Source organism: Ambystoma mexicanum, chromosome 3p (assembly GCF_040938575.1).
Source record: "Ambystoma mexicanum isolate Mex_15411 chromosome 3p, UKY_AmexF1_1, whole genome shotgun sequence".
NCBI lineage: Eukaryota > Metazoa > Chordata > Amphibia > Caudata > Ambystomatidae > Ambystoma > Ambystoma mexicanum.
In genome coordinates this window covers 451,714,446-451,734,335 of record NC_090925.1, presented here as the reverse complement: position 1 = coordinate 451,734,335, position 19,890 = coordinate 451,714,446, and positions in this window count along the sequence as shown.

Below are 19,890 nucleotides of genomic sequence, written 5' to 3'. Positions count from 1 at the left end.
ATGAAAACCCAAAAAATAAATATATAAATAAAAAAAAAAATTCGACCATTTGGTTTTCGACCAAATTGCGCCGACCAAATTGCAGTCGACCAGTTTTTTTTCGACGAGTTGTCTGGACACCATTTCTATCTATCTATCTATCTATCTATCTATCTATCTATCTATCTATCTATCTATCTATCTATCTATCTATCTATCTATCTATCTATCTATCTATCTATCTATTATAGTTTTTGTATAGCACCCCATCGCCTATAGGCCTTGAAGTGCTCCCATGTACAGACAACAAGGAACAAAATTGCAAGCAGGAGAAGCATCAGAGCTATTAAGTTCGTCCTTCATCAAATAAATGTGTCTTAAGCAGTTTCTTAAATATGGTAAGAGATATGCTGTTTTTAACCACAGAGGGCATGGAATTCCAAATCATTGGAGACCAATGAGTGAAATTAGTGCCACCTACTGTTTCCAATATTTTACGTGGTTGTTGTAGATTATGTTTTTCGTTGGATCAACATTTTCTTTTGTCAGGAACCTTGATTAATTTCTTTGTGAGATAGCTAGAGGAAGTACCAGTCAGGTATTTAAAGATCAGAACAGAGCATTTAAATTGAATTCGCTGTTGGACCGGTAGCCAGTGAAGTTTTTTTCTGGGTGCTGAAATTTTCTCTCGTCGACTCAAAACAAAGATAGCCCTAACTGCACCATTCTATATGATCTGCAAGTTCTTGATGTTACCCTTAGAGGTACCCATCAAAAGACTGTTGCAGTAATCTAATTTCGAGTTAATTATGACTCCTACAATCAAAGCTAGGTTTTGCTTGCATAGGTATGGTTGGATCTGCCATATAAGATTAGTGTAGAATGCACATGTTGATTTTAAGTAAGAGACATGTCTCTTGTATGAGAGATGTGAGTCCATAAAAATACCCGTGGTCTTAACATGCTCTGAAACTTCAATAAAACTGTTATTGTTCTTAAATATTTTATACTGTTGATTTAATTTCCCAGTTTCTGAGGTGTGCCAAGAATTAGGAGTTCAGTCTTTGCCTCATTAAGTGGAAGAGAGTTGTTTGCCATTCATTTTTGGATAGCATTGAACACTTCATTAACTATTTGCACATACTTCTCATAGGAACCTGACAGTTTGAAAATCAACTGGGTGTCGACAGCGTAATTTGTAAACTGGACACCCATATTTTTAAGCATGTCACATAGAAGTTTCGAGAAGATATTAAAGAGCAATGGTGACAAGGACAATCCCTTCCGGGACACCACAGGTCAACAGCGTTTTCAGTGAACTAAAGTTACCCTTTACGGCAGCGGCCATCCTTGGACCTAGGTATGATTTAAACCAGTTCATTGGTATAGGAGAACATCTACCAGTTGTTCTCAATCTCTCGGCCAAAAGAATGTGATATATAAGATCAAACGCTGAAGAGAGATCAAGTAGTATAAGTAGGGCAGGGTTTCCTTTTTCAATAAAACTAGCAATATTGGCCTGGAGATCCAAAAGAGCGGTCTCTGCTCCATGTTTGGCCCTAAATCCGGATTGCTCGTTAGCCAGTAGTTCGTTTGTAGCTACGAACTCTTGGTACTGTAGATAGGCAATCCTATCTATGATTTTCAGCTAGAAAGCCACATTTGTTGTAGGCCTAAAATTGCCAGGTATTGATGGATCCAGATTTTCCTTTTTTATAAGAGGCGTAATCCATGCTTCCTTAATATTAGCAGCAATATAGGCTTCTTCAAAGGATTTATTAACAAAATGCACTACCCAATGCGCTGGGGTATCTGCATAATCTTTAAACAGTTTTGCAGGGAAGATATCCCCCTGACAGGATGATGGCCCCAATTTATGAATAGCCTCCAGCACCTCTGAGACAGAGACCCTTTTAAAAGAGAAGAGAACTGTGTAGCTGTCCAACAGGTCACTCTTAGTAGTAGGTTTTATGGGGAGAGTGTTCTTATGGTCAGACCATTGTTTTTTCTGGGCTTCGATAGCCTGTTGATGTTTACAGGTTTTTTCAGAAAAACCTTAATGAATAGCTTGACACCAATTATCACTCTCTTGAGCTGGATGAGTAGCTGGGGGGGTCAATTTGTTCAGAGTTGTGAAGTTTTCTTTAGATTGTGATTTAGCTTGTTGAATCCTTGCATTAAAGTGTTCTGCTTTAGATTGAAGAATAATCAGTTTATAAGCTTTAGCAGGTAACTTGTAGGATGTTAGTGATGGTGCAGATTGGTCTTTTCTCCAGAGACACTCAGCTTTGTGCTTGGTTATTCTGGCTTCAAGAATATCACTGGATAACCATTTATTCAAATTAGTAGATTTTTTGCTTTTTTCTGGTTTAAATGGAGCCAATTCATTGAAGGCTTGATTAGTTGCCTTTCTGAACACCTGAGTGAAAGTATCTAATGAAGTATGCTGCTGTAGCAAGGGCAGGAGGGGGCACATCTTTTCCTAAAAGGCCTCGCTAGTTACTGCCTTCCTGTTACGCCATGTTCCTAAGGATTTAGTTTTCGATGGAGGCTGTGTTTGTCTATTAGCAGTGTGGCATGTAAAGTTAATCATATAATGATCACACCATGTACATTCTAAGATAGATGTGACTGTTATTTTCAGTTTTTTTGCCAGTATCAAGTCAAGAATATTGCCAGCATTATGAGTAGGATGTCTAACTACCTGTTGGAAGTTAATGGCCTCAAGTGATGCTTTGAGATCCTTTGCCATAATGTCCTGAGGATTACTATCCCATAAGTTTATATCCCCAAGAACAACTACCGCCAAGGTGTCTTTAGATATGTTACCAATGTTGGCCATTAGACGTTCATCAAATTTTGGGGTTGGTCTAGGAGGACATTATAATAATAAGAAACTTATGGAGGACACATGGTTAATATTGAGTTTAACATGGAGAGATTCACAATGTTCTAGGTTTGGAGTACTAGACATGTGAATGTTTAAATCCTTTCTAAAGATTATAGGAAGCCCCCCTCCTCTCCCCACAGCTCGGTCTACATGGAACATAGTGTGACTTTCTGGTGTGGCCAATTGTATCAGATGACATGTGGTTTGAGTCATCCAAGTTTCAGTGAGAAACAGGATGTCCAAATTCCACTCTATAATCATATCTGCTATTTCTGCCACATGTTTCACTATAGATTTGGATTTTTTTGTGGCCTGGCCCCCTATTTGGCTCCATGTCTCCCCCAGCATTGGTTTCCCTACATCCAGCTCCCATTTCTGCATGTATGGCAATGTTTCTTCCGGATCTGCCCCACACATCAGGCGGTAGAGTCTTGACATCCCTTTCTCTGGTGCCCCTTCTTTTACAGTGAGTTCCAGTTCTATTGTTGGTAATCGAATGTCTAATTTGGGTGAAGCAGAAGCGTTAAATTTTCAGGGGTTTGGAACTTATTTTTGCGTCCTTCGAATGTTAAGGGAGTCCCTTCTGTGTAAAAGTCCCCAAGTGTCAGGGTTTGCCCTCCTCCCCAATGCGTCCAGAAGTTGGGTTGCATACCCGGAGTGAAGTCAGGGTTGTGGGCCATTGGTGTGAGTAGGCTTCCACCTATTTTGTCCCCTTTCCCCGTAACCCTTTATCCCAGTACCATAGGGTGGCCTTAGTAATTTCCAATAGTGCAGCTCCTTTACCCTTGTGCCTTGGCATTAGGAATCTCAGGTTTTCTGAGGGGGTCTTAGTTGCCTCCTTTTCCAGAGTTGGCCATTGGTTTTGGTTTTCCCGGGGGGCCCATTGCAGCATTGGTGCCACTTGTGCTGCCCATAGGTATCCACAGAGTTCTGCTACCCCCATCCCCCTGAGTGTGTGTGACCGGAACAGGGCCTTTTTTGGGACCCTAGGCTTCTTCCTTTTCCAAATAAAGTACATAACTTATCTTTGTAGGTTTTTAATTGCATGACTTGGGATTCGTATTGGGAGCACTCCTACCACATATAGAAACCTGGGGAGGAGGGTCATATTGATTGCCGCTATGCGCGCAAACCAGTATAGCTCCTGCATGTCCAATCTTTTAAGATCCTCTATGAGAGTCTTCAGTAGGTCTGAAATGTTAGCCCCGCAGAGCCTCCCATACTTGGGTGTCAGGTGTATTCTTAGGTATTTAATGGCATTTTATTCCCATTTTAGTTGATAGTGTTTCCCCCATTCTAACACCTGCTCTGGGTCTTCAGTAATGTTGAGTGCATTGAATTTGGGCTAATTAATATGGAACACAGAGACCTTTGCACATCTATCAAGCAGCTTTATAGCCTCGGGGAGAGAGTGTGTTGTGTCTTTCAGGAACATGAGGACATTGTCCGCATAGAGGGTTATTTTCTGAGTACCACTGGCTCCTGCCTCCACCCCTCTAATTCCCTGTTCATCGCAAGCCATCTGTGCCATGGGCTCCATGGCCATGGCGAAGATCAGTGGTGACAATGGGCACCCCTGCCTTGTTCCTTTGTGGATCAGGACACTATCTGTGAGCTGCCAATTGATCATTAGATGTGTGGATGGGTTTCAATAGTTAGCTAGGACCTTGCAAGTTAAAATTGGCCCACACCCGAATTGTTGAGGGTCAATTGTAGAAAATCCCAATCTAGGCTATCGAAAGCTCTAGAAGCATCCAGTGCCAGCACAGAAAACCACTGTCCTGTTTTCCGCCCCATTCAATGGTGTCTATGGCTCTGCGGATATTGTTGTATATATGGCGCCCTTTCACAAAACCTGCCTGGTTTGAATGAATTATTTTCTGGAGGATGCTTGATGACCTCTGGGCCAGGATTGTGGAGTAGATCTTTGCATCCCCATTTAGTAGTGAGATGGGGCGATAACTTTCACAGTCTGATGAGTCTCTGTCTGGTTTTAACAGGCGTACTGCGGTAGCTGGGTCCATATCCCCAGAGGTCCGCCCCGTATCCCATATGTGGTTAAAGAGTTTTGTTAAAGGGCCTACCAGAATGGCCTTGAATGTTTTGTAATATGTGTTACATAGTCCGTCTGGGCCTGGGGATTTATGCCCTTTCAAGGCGTTTATGACATTTCCTACCTCTTCCTCCGATATCAGCGCTTCTAACCTTAACACCACCTGCCCCAGAAACGTTACTTGTGCTTCCCTCTCTAGGTTGTCCCATTTCAGATTGCTCGTATAGTATGAGTTCATGATTCAGGCTATCTCTTTTTCCCCCTTCATTAGTTCGCCCCCCTGGTGCTTGAGTTGGTTGATATGATTATGGACTTTCTGCTTTCTCAGTTTGGCCACCAGGAATCGGGTAGCTTTATCCCCTTTTATGTAATAGGATTGTTTAGTTTTTAGAAGGAGCTGTGCGGATTCGTCTGTGAGATGTGTCTCCAGGGTAGCCCGAGGTTTTTAGGTTCTCGCCAAGACTTCTGTGAATCTTTAATCTCATAATGTGTTCTGAGGTACCCATTTCAGCTTCCAGTTCCCACCTCAACCTCTCTTTTCATTTTAAGAGGTTTGGTGTGTGTGCTATGAACTCTCTCGTACCACTGGTTTGCTAACATCCCAGATTGTTCCCCAGTGGATCGCATGTGTGGTGTTTTCTTGGAAGTAATTTTTCAGGGCCACTTCTATGTCCGCTCTAAGAGCCTCGTCCTTTAGAATTATTTTGTTTGGCACCATGGCTTTTGGGTCCGTGGAAGCGGGGCTGTCGGCTCCACCTTCAGGGAGACCAGTGTGTGATCTGATAAGCATTGTACCCCTAATTCCAACCCCTGTGATTTGTGGGACTAGCATGTCTGAGATAAGTACCATGTCAATCTGCGAGAAGCCCTAGTGTGCAGCTGAATTATAAGGTATAATGTGTTCTTGTGGATAGAAAAACTGCCAGGTTTCGATTAAATGTAGTTCCCTGAGGAATCGGGCAAGGGTGGTGGTGGCATTTTAACCCAGTATTAGGTTTTACATTTGTCCGTGAGGCAAACACCAGAAAAGTAATTTGGAACAGCCAAACATGAATGGCAGATGTGGACTGGTCTAGAAGAAAGTCTGAAAAAAACAAATGTAGTTGGAGAACACACATATGAGAGGGGATGCTTTGGATCAGTTGACACATTCTAGGATATTACATGCCTGCCACTCATGACAATATTGTGATATTCTCATTATTTTTTACCTCAGTATGCATTATCTACAGAACTCAGGGTTCCCGTGCTGTTGGGCTTTGTGTGTTACGTGACTGTTACCACTTGAAAGTTGACATTATTGGTGCATGTTATGTTTCTATGCTTTTGTACTGCACTCAATCACCACTGTAGTTGTTTCCAACTGCCACAACCCAGGATAGCTCCTCCTTAGTCAGCTGAGAATAATAGCATAATTAGGATCAAATGTGTACTAATGGCAGGATGTTTTTGAGATCTACTTATTTTCTTTGAATGTTAATTTTTGTTGTACATATAAGATACCGGTATTTTTCTGTTAATGACGTAACATCTAATATATATGTTGAATAATTTCCTTCTTTGTAGATAAATGTGAAGCTTTTTGAATTTTGCTGCCTCTGATGAAGAGTACTGTAAACTCAAAACGAGTTGGGCCGACCACAACAAATAAAAAAAGTTTTTTCCCTTTTAACAAAAAGGTCTCATATAGTTTGTACATGCTAAATTATGAAATGGTTATATGCATGGATTCAGGTTATTTTGAAACATTCAATGCAGCAATTGGATTTTTGAGTAGAGTCATTCTGGAAACTTCACATTACTTTCTTTAGGCTTCTGCCTTTTAAATAGTGTGCAGGGGACACAGTTTTCCATAATTTGGATCTCTCTGTTTCTCAATAATAGCATGTGCAACAGTGTAGTAGGAGGCAGGGACAATAGTTTGGAGACACAGCATGGGATTTTGTGTGCTAAAATCTTGTGATATTTTGGATAGGTGTTTCTTCTGGAGAGAGATGACGTAGAAGTGGATGTATTGAGCTAATATATGCATTGGGATTCCAAGGTAGTTTGGGAGTTCCATACAATAGGGTTCGAGCAGTGTTGGGTGTGTAATGGACTCACAAGTGTCCTTATGCAATTCTGGTCGACCCATCAGCTTAAATAACGGGCATGTCCAGCCATGCTGCCATGGGTACATTCCTGAATTATAATTCTGGGGCTGCCAACCTAACCCAGAAAGTGGCCTAATCCAATATTAGTCTATGTGAGAGGTGGATGATATCAGTAACAGAAGGCATGTGAGTGAGATGGACAGAATAAGCAAGTACATTTGTGATTTATGTCCCTTAAAGTAAAGTAAATGTAATTTTTGTTCTGAATAGTGGTTTATGCCACAGAAAGACGATCTCACAATAATTAGCAGTTTGGAGGGAATCTTTCAAGCTGCAAGCCAACAATTAAAGCACCAGTGCACCCAAAGAGCAGCACTGAAGGACTCCCAAACCTGAACGTCAACAAGTGGACAGTTCTAGAGCAAGGATAAGTGGATTACCCTGGAGACACCTCCAAATTAAGAGCTTGGAATATGAAGGTAAAATGTTCAGGATACATCCCTGATTCTGCTGCCCAAGCAATCATTGTTCTATACTAGAAAACCTTTGAGGATTCCCGAGTTGTTGAGGAGACTGGGGGTCTCTTAGGTGATTACTAGACCCCCCTGGGAATAATAATATGCATATAAACCACACCTTTTCAGATCTTCCTTCAATTGCTTAATTATTTAGTAGTAGTAGGTAGAAACCTAGATAGGAAAATAGCTCTGTTAACTGAACTAGCTGCCATTTTTACAACACAAAACAGTATACAGGCCCAAAGTCCCGGGACAGCCTTTGTGTGCAGACTGAAGAGAATAACCTTCAAACACAAATTAATTTACTCCAAGAATGGGTACAGATGAAAGAGAAATGGAAATCTGGGGAACCTATACAATTGATACTCTATAGAACCATCAGGAGTGTTTGCATTTAAACCTGCCAGAACATAAAGTAATTTACTGCAAAACGGACTCCCTGACCTTGTCCGTTTGCAAGCAGGAGGTTATGAATTATCCATACATTTATGTTAAACTTTCCTAGGCCACAGGCCATGCTACTTTGTCATCCAAGTGAAACATCCTAACATGCCATCAACAATTCTTAAATTCAAATTCTAACAAAAGTCATGAGATTTTCAAGAAAGTGCATTGTAATCATGCCACAGCTAAATTTCAGAGGAATCATATATGTTCACAATTGACAAGAAAGTAGACACACAATCTACACAGATTTGAGGATGACCTGGAAACTGATAAGGCTGAGCACATTTCATTGACTGTGTAAGTGATGTCAAATATTGTAATGTTCTCAATTTTCCATTATTACAAATTGTCATCAGACCAAACTCATCAAATCTAAATTGAGACACAAATAAATAAGACATTTTCTAACAGATAAGCCATGAATCGAAAAGATCCAAATTATCCCGTTAAAGGATATCTCACAATCAATGTTGCAGCTAACTCCAAAGTCTCAACTGTGTATTCAAAGTGGAAAAGTACAGAGTATCCAAGTGAGCTCAAAGTAGAAAGACAACACGTAGAGGTAGCCTTGAAACACTTGTGTATAGGCGCGTTACAAATACCATATCATATCATATCATATATATCATATCACAGATGACTATTTTAGGGGTGTGAATGATTACCATATGGCAAGGGTTTGGAAATTCTGTCTTTTTCTATTTTTTTGTAATATTACAATTGTGTAGCATCCATCTCAGAAATGTGGTGTCTGAAACAGACCCTCTTTCGTTGTAATCTCGTTCACCTGCGCGTCACCTAAACTTATAGCAACTACTCCTGACAAGCACTCCCCAGGATGCCAACTGACCAGTCAGCTCATAGCACACCAAATCACTGGCCCGCTACCTCTGACTAACAAATCCGCTCTCGTAGTGCTCCTAAGCACCCTCGCTCACTCCATACGTAGCCCATTCTGCTCATTATATCAGCGGTGTATCTATGCATGAGTTAAATAAAGAATGTAACTCCTCCACACTCATGAATCCAGGCATTCGCATTTTTTCATTCGCCGGCATCACCAACCAACCCACTGCTGCTCATGCCGCAGACACCCCCCCCTAACTCACTTTGGTCATCACCGGGTCCCACCACATGTACGCTTCGATCAACTACCCTCTCCAACTTTCAAACACGGCCACCCGTGCAACCGACCGCCTGACGCACAGGCCACCCTTGCTCTAACACTACTGCACACGCCACTACAGATTCATCTAATATGTACCCTGTCAATCACCATCCCATTACTATGGACCCTAACCCAGAGAAAGCTGCTCCTATAGCTGCCACTGCTCACGCCAATGCCTCACTGCCTAACTCTCAACTCTCCAATGCTACCCACTCTAACCATAAGTGTAGTGCAGCCCACACCTCTAGCTTCCACGCTTCAACCCCCCCTAGATTGTGAGGGAGAATTCTCAAAATATGTTTATTACCTTACCTTTTCAGACCCCCAGCAACTTTGCTGGATTTCTAGGATTTGATTTTTTACCTGGGAAGAATTTGAGCCTTTTTTTTCCCACTCTTCCGTGTATTTTGATGTGTGTTTTACTTTTGTGTTCTTTTGGTTATAGAATTTTAAAACAATTCCAGAGGCATCATCTTTTTCTGTATGTCACGCAGCACCTTCAGTGCAGTGGCACAGGGGTGTCTTTCAGACTTCCCAAGGTTTAAATACCTTCTTAGGTACTGACTACTGTCTCCCAGAGCATGTAAAGTTAAATTGACTTTACTAGTCTCTTTAAATTTACAGACCAAGCACATACTATCTTCCTATAGAGTGCTGGAGGGGTTGCCTAGCTCCCCATGAGTCAAAAAACCCATGTCACAGTCAAATGTTACCCTTTCCTACTTTTAATGGCTGGTGGCAGTGGTTTAGATCAAACTACCAGCCATGTTTTCCAACATGGTTCCCAAGACCTATCTGTAAAAACAGACTCCGGTTGACTTTTTTCACCATTTCTTTTAGGAAAGGTCCTTCTTGTGTTTGTCGCTGCGCGTCAAACCAAATTTTTTTACTTTGGTCTTTGGCCTTGGGCGGGCTTCAGTGCCGAAGCCCTCCTCTGGCTCCTGAGTATCTGGGATGGACAGGATGTGAAGGAGGTATCCGAAACTCCCTGTGCATAGTCTCATAGGATACCTGAATGCACTCTGGCGTGACTGGGCGGCTGGCTGTCCGGTAAGGACAGCCACCCTGCTCTGTGTGTGACAGCCGGATTGGAATGAATGTGGAAAAACTGTTTAAAAGTAGGCCTCTGGGACTTGGAAAGCAGAGTCGACCGCTGGAATGAAAGAACCAAAGACGAGCTGAAGGAAGAGGACTGTTGCAACTCCTGGATGACCGGTGAAGCCCTGCTGCAGGTCAGAATTGCCTGAAACTCCATCGACAGAGAAACCCTTCAAGGTTAACTTCTTCCCTTGAGTTTGGTGGCAACAACCAACTTGCAGGCCACCTGGACACTGTCCCCATCCTGGTCGAATTTTCTTCAGAATGCTGTTGAAAACTGGATAGTCAGGGGGAAGGAAATCAGCTTGTGGACATTAAGGCACTCACACCTTAAACCGATGTTTTGCCAAGCTGGTGGCTTCATCCATGGGCAGTGCAGGAACCTCCCAATGTTTTCCTTCTTGTCATGACAACTGATGCTCAGGAACAGTGAGATCTGCTCGAACTGCCAGGAACAACTGCCTCAGCTACAGCTCTTCTTCACTTTAAAGGTACTGTGCCTAAGAACATTTTAATCAAAGGACTCCTTTGTCCTCAACGTCGACCGCTTTGTCCCGCCAGAGAAAGACGGGAGAGAGGACGACCAATGCGCCAAGGAGAATCCCCCAGTGGGTTTTCCCGCCACCTGAATGCCACAAAGACTTCGATGACTCGCCGTCCCTGCTAATAGCACCATGGTCCATGCCAGTAACTTACCGACTCCGCCATGGCGGAATGGGGAATTACCGCCCCATTCCGAGGTTGGCGGGCGGTAATTCCCCAATCCGCCATGGCCCTTCCCCATTACCATTGTTGTCCCATAGGGCTCAATGGGAATGGGGAAGGCGGTAAGTACGGTGCCGCAAATTGCGGCACCGTACTTAGCACCAAGGTCCCTTTGCGGGTTGGTTTTTTAACGCCTGCTAAAAGCAGGCGTTAAAGTGCCACCCGCAAAGGGACCTCGTAATCAGGCGTTAAGGCGCCGCCGTTAACCCCTTAACGCCTGGGTTGTAATGAGGGCCAATGTGTCTTGGGTTGACTGGGTGAGTGCTGCGCACATGAACATGATGGGGTGGATTTATGGATACAAAGTGAAAACGTTTGTTGAATTGTCCCACCTGTTGTTTTTTGAGCATTTTTCTGAAGCCTGTTCACCAGAGCTGCGTCAGTATGTTGCTGACCAGAACATTTTGGATCCCTTTAAGCTGGCTAGGTTGGCTGACAAGTGGGTCTCCCACCGGGTGTCCCCTGAGGACTCCAGTGGGAAGGACAAGGACAAAGAAAAGGGGGCCTCTCAGAAAGCTGAGGAGTCCCAAAAGCAGTCACAGTCGGGTAAACCTAAACCCTCCGCTCCTAAGACCCAAAAATCTAGTGGGGATAAGTAATCTGTGGGTGGGAATAAGAGTAGTGGTCCACCTGCTGCAAAGCAGGCTCCCAGTGGTTCCAGTACTGTACCCCACACTCCTGGCACTGAATGGGATTGTGGGGCTCTGGATCACAAGAGGGGTGACTCCAAGTGTAAAGGTATGGCACTTGGAGTACAGGCTGTCAGCCTGACCTACCCTTACCCCATGTCTGAGGTGGAGGCCACTGTCCTCCCCTCCTCTACGGGGATCACATTTGGTGCTCCTGTAGAGATTTCCTTAGTGTCCCTTGGGGCCTGGGACCAGTACGCGGAAGTACTGGTGACTATCCCACAGAACACCCGTAGATTTTAGAGAAGTGTCCTCCTGAATGGCCAGCCTTCTACTGGTTTGAGAGACACAGGGGCAAGCATGACAGTGGTGGACAGGACCCTGCTCAAGCCAGAGGACTATGTAGGTACTCCTCTGAAAACCACCAGGTTAGCTGGTGGGCCTCCCAAATTATCGCCTGTAGCCTTAGTCACACTCATAATTGGAGACAAGACAGCAAAGCTTCCTGTCCTGGTTAAGGACAATGTCCCTGCTAACATTCTGTTAGGTAATGATCTAGCAGAGTTGGGGTTGATCTCGGATGGTCTTCCCATGACTGCTGCTGCGGTCACTAGGTCACAGGTGACACAGGGTCTGGCTGTGAGTCAGGTACCCGAGCCAAAGGCGAGGCCTAAGGCAAGACGAAGGAAGAACAAGAAGGCCACCTCTCTGGAGGGAGCTCCTTCTCTACCTGCTGTTCCTACAGCACCCATTGGGATCCATGCTCCGGACGGGCTGCGTCCAGTGGTAAACCCCGTCTCAACTCCTGTGGGAGAAGAGCCAGAAGACTCTCCTGTGGGAGAGGTTCTCAACCCGGAGGATCATCCCGATCTTCAATGCTTGTTAGCTGAAGGGGGACCCTCCCGGGCAGACTTCTGTAAGGGACAGAGAGAGTGCCACTCTCTCGAGGGTCTGAGGAAACATGCCCTGTCCCAGGCACAAGGAAAAGTGCCTAGGCCATTCCGGATTTGTTGGGAGGGTGAGCTCCTTGTTAGTGAGCCCACTAAGCCTGAACCTGGTGCCCTCAAGAGGTTGGTGGTACCCCAGGTTTACAGGCCCTTCCTACTGAAGTTGGCGCATGAGGTGCCCTTAGCTTGTCATATTGGTACCAAGAAGACTAAGCAGAGGCTTTCTGCCCATTTCTACTGGCCTCAGATGGGAGTTGAAGTCGAGTCCCACTGCAGGACCTGCCCAACTTGTCAGTTGTCTGGCAAGACTGGAGGCAGTGTCATTGCCCCACTGCAGCCATTGCCAGTGGTTGGCGCACAATTTGAAAGGGTGGGCATTGACATTGTCGGTCCCCTGGACCCTCCCAATTCAGGTGGACAAAGGTTCATCTGGGTCTTGGTAGATCATGCCACCAGGTACCCTGAGGCTATACCCCTTCGGACTGTAACTGCCAAGGTGGTTGCCAGGGCTCTCCTGGGCATTTTCACCCATGTTGGATTCCATAAGGAGGTTGTCTCTGACAGAGGATCCAACTTCATATCTAGTTACATGAAAACCATGTGGAAAGAGTACGGGGTAACCTATAAGTTCTCCACCTCTTACCATCCCCAGACCATTGGTCTGGTTGAGAGATTTAATAAAACTCTCAAGGGCATGATAGGTGCTTTGGAAGAGCCCCTAAGGAGGAAACGGGATCTTCTCCTGCCATGCCTGCTGTTTGCTTACAGAGAGGTACCTCAAGAGGGTGTTGGTTTTAGCCCCTTTGAGTTACTCTTTGGACATCCTGTGAGGGGGCCCCTTGCCTTGATCTCGGAAGGTTTGGAAGCCACCCCTCCCGGTCCCGCCAAGCAAGTGGGGGACTATGTGTTAGGCCTCTGACGGAGGATGACACAGATGATGGGTCAGGCAACAGCGAATCTCAAGGCCAGCCAGGAATTGAACAAGTACTGGCATGACCTTAAAGCATTGCAAGTGGCTTGGACTCTGGGACAGGTGGTCCTCGTGATGGAACCTACCAAGCCTCGGACATCGGCAGATAAATGGACTGGACCCTTCAGGATAATATCCAAGATGGGCGAGGTCAATTATCTGGTTGACATGGGAATCCCAGGGGTAGCCCCTGAGGTATTCCATGTTAATAGGCTCAAGCCTTTCCACAGGCGAGCATAAGTCTCATGTCTCTTGCTAGCTTCAGAGCAAGAAGAGGATGAGAGTGAGCCCCTTCCTGATTTGCTGTATAGCAACCCTCAGGATGGCTCAGTGGAGGCAGTGCATCTCTCTCCAGATTTGACAACAGAGCAGCAGAGGGCCTGCAGGGCTTTGCTCCAGCAGTATGCCTCTCTGTTTTCACTGACACCAGGCCTTACACCGTGGTGTAAGAACAAGATTGACAATGGTTACAGCGTGCCTGTCAAAAGCAGGAGCTACCATATGTCAGATACTGTTAAGAACCACATCCAGGCTGAGGTCGCCAAGATGTTGGATCTGGGTGTTATTGAACCCTCAACCAGTCCCTGGTCCAGTCCCGTGGTCCTTGTCCCCAAGGCAAGTTCCCATGCAGGTACCAAGGATTGGAGGTTCTGTGTGGACACCGAGGAGTCAATGCCGTCACCAAAACTGACACGCACCCATTGCCCGGGCTGATGAGCTCGTGGACACCATAGGTGCTGCCAAATTTGTGAGCACATTTGACCTTACCTCAGGCTATTGGCAAATAGCTCTGACGGATCATGCCAAGGAAACAACAGCGTTCTCAACACTAGAGGGACTCTACCAGTTTAGGGTCATGCCTTTTGGGCTGAAGAATGCCCCTGCCACCTTCCAGAGATTGGTCAACCATGCGCTCAGTGGGCTGGAAACCTTTTGTGTGGCTTACTTAGACAACATCGCCGTCTACAGTTCCACTTGGGAAGAGCATTTGACACATCTGGGTAAGGTGTTGCATGCGTTGAAAAGGGCAAACCTCACTATCAAGGCCACCAGTGCCAGATAGCTCAGGGGAAAGTCACATATCTTGGTCATGAGGTAGGAGGGGGTCAAATCCAACCTCTCCCCAGTAAAGTACAGGATGTACAGGACTGGGAGACTCCTACTACTCAAACCCAGGTGAGAGCCTTTTTGGGCCTCACTGGGTATTATCACAATTTCATGGTGGACTATGGAACCATTGCTGCACCACTGACAGCTCTGACTTCACCCAAACTACCTAGGAAGGTTAATTGGACTGAAGAATGTCAGAGGGCCTTTGATGGCTTGAAAGAAAGTCTGTGTAGGGCACCTGTGTTGTGTGTGCCTGACTACAGCCGACCCTTTATCGTCCAGACGGATGCCTGCGACACCGCAATCAGAGCTGTCTTGTCCCAGATATATGACAAAGGGAGGGAACAACCTATCATCTTCATCAGTAGACAACTCAAGGGTAGAGAACTTAGGTGGGCTACTGTTGAGAAGGAATGTTTCAGTATAGTTTGGAGCCTTAGGCGTTTTCGGCTCTACCTTACGGGGTCTACCTTCAAGGTCCTAATAGATCATAAGTGAAGTGGCTTATGCAGATGAAGGGTGAAAACCCGAAACTGCTCAGGTGGTCCATTTGCCTGCAAGCGCTAGATTTCACCATAGAGCACAGACCAGGGAGGAGTCACGATAATGCAGATGGCCTTTCCAGAAGGTATGTTGACCATCTGGATGAGGGTGTCTATCCCGTGGGATATTAGGCACCCTCCACCTCAGTCTGGGGGGGCGACTGTGATGCTGGAAATGCATCAGAGGGACTGGGCCTCCGTATCCTTGTCCTTTACTGCCTTTTTATCATGTGTTCTGGCGTGTTTTCCACGCAGGAGTTCATGTGGGACTCCTGGCAGTGCAGCTCTCTCTCTTTTGGTTTGGTGAACAGACCCATGGAATACCCTACAGCACCCATGGGTGAGGGGTACAACCCTGTGCCCCTAGTGTTTGTTTTTGTGCACCTGTGGGTGGCCCGCAGAGCAGGGTATGGGCTGGTGGCAGCTCCATGCTGAATTTGACAGGTGCTCTCAGTATCCTCCATTGTGGGATACCCAGGCCCTGCCATTGGAATCAGTTGATTCCTGATGGAAAACAAGATGGCCCCTGTGGCCTCTTGCTTTCTATTGCCTGTTACCTTGTTTTCCCAAAGTCCTGGGAAGCCCTGACTCTGTCCCTTCCCCCCGACTGGCTGTTGGGTGGAAGTTCCATATATGGTGTTGTTGTGAAGTCCAGTCCAGACTGGCTGGAGCTTTCCCAGTGACTGTATGTTGTGGGTACGCCCTGTGGGTGGGACCTGGGTGAATGGAGTGTGTGACCAATATGCACTTCTTGTTGTGGCTGTCTGGTTTCTGGTATGAGAGACAAAGACTGAGACAGCCCTGCCCAAAACTGGCCTGAATGCAGTGTGTAGTGTTGAATGGCTGGGTACTTGTCCCAGTCCACATTCCTTTTTGTGAGTGTCTGAGAGGGAGGAGGATGGCCTGAATGCACTGTGTGCCTGATTGGCTGACTGACTGCATGAATGCCCTTCTGTGAGATTGGCTGCTGCGTGTGACCCAGCAGTGTGGATGAGAGACAGGGTAGTATATCTGGGGACCTCTCACCACTGGAAATTTTTCAGAAGCTATGTCCACACTTGACGAGTAACTGGAGCTGCTGATCCTTTTCCACCCAGCTGGAAGAAGAACACTTGCTGTTGCATTTGCTTCGACCTGATCTGAAAGCTGCCGAATTCATCGAAGACTAATCCAAGAGAGGACCTGGTAAGGCGCCGTCTTCCTGTGCTCCGAGGGTCCATTGAGCACCGCTAACCTTCGCCGAAGCTCCCTGGAAGTCAGACTCTCGAACCTTCGAAAGACTGCCGACCTGTGACGGGACTGCCGAGGAGAAGGAAGCAAAGTACCCGGACTTCGCCACTGTCGAAGTCTATTGCCGTCGACCAGGGGTCTCAGGTGTGTGTAACTGCTGGAGGCCCATCGAAGTTGTGTTGCCCAGCCATGGGGACCACTTGACGCCGTGTCGCAGACGACCGGAGCCGCCCGCTCCTTTGCCTAAGAACATTTGAATCAAAGGACTCCCTTGTCCGCAACGTCGACCGTTTTGTCCCACCAGAGAAAGTCGAGGACGACCAACACGCCGAGGAGAATCCGCCGGTGGGTTTCCCGCCACCTGAAGGCCACAAAGACTTCGATGACTCGCCGCCCCTGCTGGGCCACAGTTCTTCTGAAACTCTTTGCGGTCCTGAACAATCAATCGCCGAGGTGCCCCGCACACCTCATCCTCGCAGGATGTTGCTGACGAGCACCGCCTGGATCGACGCCGTGGTCTCGGCATCCTTGAACTTCTCATCGACGCCGTTGACGCCAAGTTCACCATCTTCGACGCCTCTCGACGATCCGTGGCTCCTGCTTTAAAGGGAGTCACTCAAGAAGGATCCTTCGACGCGTCTTCGAAGAACTCTACTCCACCAGGTACATTGGGGGGTAAAACATTATAGGAGGAAATAAGACTATTGAACAATTTATGGACTGGGCTTGTGCTATATATCTTTATTTTACAGGTTGGCCAGGTGGGGGGATCTCCACACAGAACTGTGTCTATCGGTAGGGGCCAGTATTCTGCCTATTGTTTCAACCATCTTGCGTTCCTTCCTATCTCTATTGCTGGTTTCCTTGTTATTGGTCTATGTGACTTTTTAACCGTACAGTTGATGCACTTTATTGCGATTTGATAACATTGATAACATAAAGTGATACCACTTTAGGATTGTATATATTTATCATTGTTGATTTCCGAGTACAAAGTGCGTTATTGTGATCGTGTACATACCTTTGAATATTAATTATATAAAGACTGTGTTTTCAGTAATACAGTGTGTGGACATTCCTTTGTTGGGGGTTCGGGGACTACACTGTACTTAATAACCAGCCTGCATCACCTCCTGAGAAGATAGGCCTTGATTGCTAGTCCATTGCTACCTTATAGAGAATCTTGGCTGGGGTCCGCTCTGCCTCTCCTCTACCATATAGAAAGCGGAAGTACAGACACCCCCCACCGTGTCTTTACAGCCATCACAATACTCATTGGTTACTGTCCTCCTGGCCCCTTGCCTAACTTCCAAGAGAGCCTTCTCCGTCTTCTATCTGACAAACTAAAAACCTCATCCAAGTCCATCCTACACACTAGTCTTCAAACAGTCTATCATGAACCCCACGTACATAAAAGGCTGCATCCTGGATTGAATAGCTGACCATTACTGCCATGGACTGACCACCACATCATCTCCTTCTCCATCCTCATCCCAACTAAACTTAAACCCCCAACCACTCCCCTATTGCCTGCCCTAGTCAGTACCTCACGTAAGCTAACCAAACAGAAGCTACTACCATACCTAGATGACCCTGCCCTTAGTCCTCCCGGCTCCAATGGCCCTACAGCCTGAGCTGAGATTCACAACTCAGTACTAAAAAAATAGTCGATGCCATTGCCCCAGTGTCAGCAAAAAAAATAACACTGTCAGACATGCCAACTCTTGGTTCACCTTACTACTAACTGAACTCTGAACCCTGAAACGCAACACCCTCTCCACTTGGTAAGCCAACCCCCATGATTCCACTAAACTAGAATTTACTAAAATAGTTGCCCAATACAAAAAAAGGCAATCATCCTAGCCAAACCCACCTTGTACATCACCAGGATCACTAACACAAAATCTGGAACTAAAGAGATCTTCACCATTTCAGGGAGCTAGAATCACCAATACCCACCACACAGGTCATCTCCAAAGATGAATCTTGGTGCTGAAATATAAAAACCGCCATGCTTAACAAAGTAGACCTCCTGCATACCAGAATCCTAACTAACCTGAATGCCCTCTCCTCACTTCCAGCAATACGAGCACAGTTCCCATTCAGGCATTCAAGATAGGCAAGGAACTTTACATCAGTCAGTGGTCAAAGGTGGGTGTTAGCCTGGCATACGTGGCATTTGCACCATTCACAGCATATGTTTCCATAGACTTTCATAGACTCTCATAGTGTTTACATTGGTCTCATACTCTAAACATGGCTGCTGCAAGATCAATTTGTACCAACTCAAGCCCCGCCTTCACAAGAACGCTCGCTTCACGTCTGCTCCACTGCTCACAGAACCTGTCAAAGGAGAACATATAAAGACATTAGCTTAACAGAAAAAGACAACAGTATAGAATAGTTATAGAAAATACTTACCAAACTGAAATTATCTCCAAAGCAGTATCTTCCGTCAGCAGTGATTCCTCATTACCGCAGCAGATCCTGTCAGAGGTTTCTCTCACAGCCTGCATCATCTTCCAGCAGCAGTTTTTTTGCTCGTAGCCACAGCATCCTCAGTCAGAAGTTTCCTCTACAGCCTCTGCATCTTCCGAAGGTATTCTCATTAGCTTTCCAAAAACCTGCAGACAAATAGAGGTATTTTATTAATGAACAAACTGAATAGAAAACAACAGAAGAAATGTAGATAAGTTTATGTACCTGAAGTATCTTCAAGTTTTCACCTCACAGTTATTTTGCGCTCTTTCCTAAGACTGCAGTTACTCTGTATACACAAACTTACGCTGTTTAACGTTTCCTCATCCCGAGTAACTTCGCAGTCATCCGCAGCCATAAATATTTCCGAATTCATAGAACCTGCAAGAAAAAGTTAATTAATTAGAAAGAGAGATCTCTCCAACGTACAAATTATTTCAAGACATAAAAGAATATGTTATTTTCTCCAAGAGACTTTACCCAAAGACTAATTCTGGAAAAGTATAGACATAGTCAAGGCAAGAAACTATAGAGTACCTCAGCATTCCAAATTCCATTTGCATCTTCATTTCAACGCGCCCCTGTTGAAAGCAGGATGGAGAGCTCGACAAAAAAATAAATACACGTGAGAAGGGAGGTTTACAAAAGCATACATTTAATGCAGTACCCTCTCAGTAAATAGATGGTATAGCAGTTCTATTGTTATTATTGTTTATACACAATCCAAAAAGTGCCCAAGTACAGGTACATAGGCTGAGAAGGCATTACACTTCCAAGGAGTCCAGGTAAGCGTTACATCCTCACAGGAATTCCCCCTCTTTACGTTCAAGGACATGTCTGAACCTGAGGTCCTCTCCCTCCTCAAACACCTTAAACCATCTAACTGCAAAGGTGATCGCTGCCCGCCATGCTCATCCAGGACAGTTCTGCCTCACTGGCACCGCTCATCACAACATTTATTAATGCCTCCTTC